A 6000-nucleotide genomic window follows, 5' to 3' on the forward strand; every position below is an offset into this window, starting at 1 on the left:
TAAGTATTTTATTTTTTAATTCAAATTTAAAATTTAAAATTTTTATCCTTTTCAAATTTAACATACCATATCAAACTATATCATTTTGTGAATTTATTTTTGTAAAACTTTTTTTTTAGCCAAAGCATGTCTCAAAATTGAAATGATGGACAGGCTGTTAGGTTTGGAAAAAAAAGTATTTCATTTCATTTCATCTAATAATTATAATTTTTTTAAATTCTCACATAAAATACAATAAATAATTCAATTTTTTCAAATCTCAAAACAAAAATAATATTAAAAAATAATATTATAACAATATTTTATTCAAAATAAATATGCTCATCAGTCGGCTATCAAACTCTAGGGCCAACACCCTACATGTCAAACCAGGTTCACTAAAGTGAACCAATTCTCTCAGTCCACCTCTCGAAGCACGAAAGCACGATCTCCCCCTCCTTTTAGAAATTATACCCTAGGTGGAGGAGCTGAGCTAGTCAGCGATAGCTCTCAATGGTGCAAGGAACAAAGGTAGCAGCTGACTGGGCTTCACAGTCTACTATCGTGTGGTGGCTCACAACGATTGTGGGGGTGGTCAAGGAGTGACGTTGACCGAGAGAAAAAGACAGGGTGAGACTCGAGGAGGAGGGCTAAGTGAGGGATGGCGTCATGGTGTGGAGTGGTGGCTCGAGGTGGCCTTGCGGTGGTGCTACGCTGTGAAGGAAGGCGACGCACGGTGGAGGTACACGAATCTACTGGGATTGGAAAGGGTGAGAGAGAGTGTGTGTCGATGAGAGGGTGAGGGCTAAAGGGGGAAAAACCCACGGTGGCTCGACGACAATGGGAGCTGTTTGCAATGGCGCAACTGGCGGTGCTAGACAGTTTCGTGGAAAGAAACCGAGGAAAAGGGTGAGAGAAGCTTCGAGCATTGGCTGGAAGGAGCCGCAGGAGGAAGGGGATCGGAGGTGGAAGGGGTCGGCCACGTCGGGAGGGTGGTGTCGGTGGGTAGTGGCAGCAACAGTGACTGGGACATTGGGAAGAGAAAAAGAGTCGGCTAGAGAGAGAGAGAGAGAATATAGAGAATGAAGGGATTTGGGAGAAAAAAAATCCAAAATAGAAAAAATGAAGGGATTTGAGGGGAAAAAAATCCAAGTCAAGTGTGGGGTGTAGGATGAATAGTGGTTGATCTATAACAAAATTATTTTATTCAACTTTAAACTTTTATCTCAACTCATCTCATCTCACTATCCAAACATACCAAAATGGTTCAAAATCTTTGAGTTTGAAGATCTTAACTTATATCAAATGGGTTATATAACATATATATTATTTATTGTCTATTTAATGTTGTCGGAAAATACTGATAATATTAAATATTTTAATATTCACTTGACTAATCTATCCATCTTCAGGTCTCGTTTATTTTTGTAGATTAGATGAGATGAGATGAGATTTTTTCAGATATATGTGAACAATGTTGAGATATGTGAGTTGAGCTAAAATGAGATAGTTTTATTAAAATGTGTGTGTTTGTTTATAGAGATGAGATGAAAAGGTTTTGACTTTTTTTGTAATATTTGATAGAGAAGAAAAACTGGGACCACCAATTATTGTGTGTTTTTTGGGTAATATTTTTAGAGTGTGTTTGAAAAAGATGAGAAGCAGACAGTCAATTCAACCAATGAGAGACGACCCGCATGAGACAAGCAGACGGTCAATGAATTGAGATAAAATACTTTCGTTGAACAGTCAATGAAGTAGACAGAAAACGAGAGAGATAAAGAAGAGGGTTGGATGTAGCTTTTTGTGTATAGTATAATCAATGAACAATGATAAAATAATGAGAGATGAATTGAGATTACAAAAAAAATGATAAAAAATGGGTGTTTATTTTCAGAGAGTGTCTAACTGTACAAAACTTAAGAAAAGTTTTCAAAGTTTTGTGTTTTATATCTAAAAGCAAACGAGGATCCTTAAATTCAAATAACAACTTGTGAGTATTCCATTTATCTCTTTAGTTATCAAAAAAAAAAAAAAAAGTATTCCATTTATCTCTCTTTCACTCTCTTTGATGCACTTGCTTTTTTTACTGGATTTTGATAGGGGGTATTTGGAAAAAAAATTTCATCTCATTTCATCTTATCTATTTCTCAAATATTATTTAAATACAAATACTTTCAAACTAATTATTATAATTTTTTCAAATTTTCAAATAAAAAAAAACAAAAAATAATTCAATTTTTTTAAATCGTAAAATAAAATAATATTAAAAATTATATTCTAACAATATTTTTACTTTATAATATTTTTTATTCAACTTTTTCTCTCTTATTTTTTAAAATCTAATAAATACTTAATTGAGAATTGGGGAAAAATAAATGAGAAAGAAAAGCGTGGTTGATATCGGGTGTTTTCGTGGGAATAAAATTAGGAAAAGAAAGGTTCTGATCATAAAAATATTCTATAACAATAAACGTATAAATTGACGTAATTTGATGTAGTATATTAAATTATAAAATTATTTTATTATAAAATATATTAACGACATATATATATTTATGAGTTTACTTTTATAAAATATTTCTGTAGCCTTTCGAAATTGCACTGGTAGTTAGATAGAAACGGTGATGCAAAACACCACACGAGAAATAAAAACCAAAACCATTTCATACAAGATTAGAAACTTAATACCAGTCACCATTTAACAATAAGAAAATGGGGGCAAATACATTTAGGCTGCGTTTAGATATTGAATTGAGTTGAATTGAATTGAATTCTCTATAAATAGTAATAGATTTAGATGGTTGAGTGAGTTATGTAGGATCCACTTAAGATGAATTTAAATGTATTAATGAAAAATTGAAAAAGATTGTAAGTCTTACGTGTAAAGAGGTGTTAAGTTGAAAAAGGTCATGGATCTCACGTGTAAAAAGATTTTGAATTTAGATGAGTTTAGTAATCTGAGAGTTGAATGTTTGTATATTAGAAGAGATCTAAATCCAAACCAAATTCAGCTGAACTGACTGCAGTTAAAGAACCAATCGAGCCCTTAATGTTGCTTTTGTTGGTTACTTTTAGTGTTTATTACATTTTTTTTTTAAATTTAAAGCACATCCATGGAAATGACACATTACCTTATTATTAAGAGTAATGCTATATACAGTTATAGAGTATGCAAAGACGTGTAGTTGCTTTGAAAAAAAATGAATTTACTATTAAAAAATAATTTTTTTTTCATATGAGTCTCATATTTACTTACTTTTTTTAAAGAGATTGCGCGATACTTGCGCATATCACAACTGCAAAAATCATTTTTCTATTGTTGGTCAAACAAAATCTTGTGTTACACAGATTAAAGTCCGGTTTGGATAGCAAAGTACTCCCTAGTCATCTCATCTCAATATCCAAATACCGCAAACACAAATAGTTTTTAATTTTAAATATTCAATCTTTTCATCTAATCATTAGAACTTTGTTAAACTTCCAAACAAAATAGAAAAAAACAATTCAATTTTTTTCAAATTTCAAAATAAAAATAATATTAAAAAATAATATTATAATAATATTATAATTTTATATTATTTTTATTGGACCTTTGTTATCTCATTTTTCAAAATGACATGAAAATATTAATTCAAATCATTTTACTATTATTCATAAATTATTTTACTGTTATTTATATCTTATCTCATCTCACTATCAAAACGACACGTGAAAGAATATCTCAACGAGTATAAATCAAGAAATGGTGTAACCCTACTCTTTTATCCTTCATGTATTATACGTATTGAATATATTACATGGGATGCTAACGTACTTTGTGTTGCCCCCAAACTGTCAAAATAGTCTTATTTGGACGTTCAATAATTTATTGCGAGATAGAAGAGTATTAAATATAAGTTTAGAATGTGCAAGCATTTAAAAAATAAATCTATTATTAAAAATATGAACATTTTTGTATGGGCCACACATTTCTTAAAAGATGAAACGTCTTGCATACCCTAAACTTGTAAATTATTTTTCAGATGTCTTCTTATTCAGAGTCTCTATTGCCGCAGAGATATCACTTAAATCATGCATTCGAAGATATACAAAAAAATTAAAAAATCACAAAGAGGGTGACAGTATAATTTGAAGTTTGAACCTTATCTTCCTTAGCTAGCTACCAACTTCCATGAAAAATTACCGGATGCTTGTCCTGACTCGTGACCTTTGTCACAAAGTAACAAAACAAACAACAGCCAGACAGCTCACTACCAATCCTCTTCATCTCTCCAATCAATCTGGTTTGTAATGGGCACCCAAAGTGTCTTTCTTGCATAAATCTTGGCAACAAAAAGGTCCATCTCGATCAATTGGATGTGGGCATCCCATAAAATTCCAATTCCAATTCCAATTCCAGTGTTAGGGTCCTCTGGCCACTGCCAGTCATGATGACCACGAGTAATTACACAATATTTTTTACAGCACTTTTCACAATTCATGATGTAAAATAATATTACTTTAATATGATATTTTACAATAATATTTCACATTTTAAAGTATGATTATAAAATATATTGTGAAAAGTATTGTGTGTTTATCATTTTTTATTAGATAATTAGTGTGAAAAAACTATTTGCAGGTTTTTTTTTATTTATTTATTTATGGATTTAGAGTATTATCGAAGATCTCACCATAATGAAATAGTATTATTGTTTTAATTTTTTTAGCATTGATGCCAAATTTAGGATTAGCAAAACTCAATAGATCATCACCATGGACAATCTTGATTCTTTACATATATATGACTCCACATCTTTAGAATTATCAAAGGGAAAGGTCCTCCCTTGTCATAAAATACTACAAGTTACTAAGAACATTTGAAAATTTTGGGAGGAGACGAGAAAACGTCAGTCGATTAGAGTGCTATTCACTTTTTTAAAAAATGTGAGTAAATCTGAGATCCAGATAAAAAAAAATTATATTTTTAACCATAAATCTTATATTTTAAAAAAACAAATATAGAAAATTTGTACACCTTACAACTTTTAAGTAACATTACTCTCTATCAAAGCTTTGGTAATTAAGAAAAGTTGATACTCCCAACACCACCACATCATTGAATAAACAAATCGTGTGTAAAATGCTAACTAATGATCATACAGTGAACTAAAAGCATGAAAGTAAAGGAAATGTCAGTTTATTTTACAAGAGATAGGGTCACTGTCAGCTCGTATGCCACCCCTTTTTATCCTAAATAATTTTATGAACATAAAAAATATCAAAATCTACAATAAGAGAATGATGTTTCCTCGCAAACACCGCATTCCAATAAATACAACTCGATAAAGAAACAGATTAGGGAACCAAAACTTTATCCTCATTTTATACTTTTGAATGTTTTTACGAATATTTAAAAAGTAACGACATATATGCGTATAGGGTAAGTGTGCATTCTCGTTAAAAAAATTGAGATTTATTATTAAAAAATTAATTTTTTTATATAGATTTTATGATTATCATTTTTTAAAGAGAATGCGTATGACTTGTATACTCTAAAATTATAAATATTATTTCTCATATTTAAATGGATATAAGTTGACTTGGTATGTCAAATATTTTGTATTCTAGTTAGAATAATTCTGTTTGAATATCTTTATACTGTATAGTATTTACGTGATATAATTTGATTTGTAACATTCTAGTTAGAATAATTTTATTTGAATATCTTTATACTACATAGTATTTAGGTGATATAACTTGATTTGTAACAATTCAAATTTTAAAATTTATCTTATAAATCAAATTATACTACATAGATGTGCAATGTAAAATAATGGTTATCATTTGGTGAATATTTAGGTTGCGTTTAGATGTTGAGCTGAGTTGAGATAAGTTGAGTTTTTTATGAATAATAGAGAGTTGAGATGATGGAGTGAGTTTTGTGCGACCACCTAAGATGAGTTTAGATGTATTTATGGAGAGTTAAAAAAATTATGAATCCTACGTATAAAAAAATATTGAGTTGAAATATGTTAT

Source organism: Juglans microcarpa x Juglans regia, chromosome 3S, assembly GCF_004785595.1.
Source record: "Juglans microcarpa x Juglans regia isolate MS1-56 chromosome 3S, Jm3101_v1.0, whole genome shotgun sequence".
NCBI lineage: Eukaryota > Viridiplantae > Streptophyta > Magnoliopsida > Fagales > Juglandaceae > Juglans > Juglans microcarpa x Juglans regia.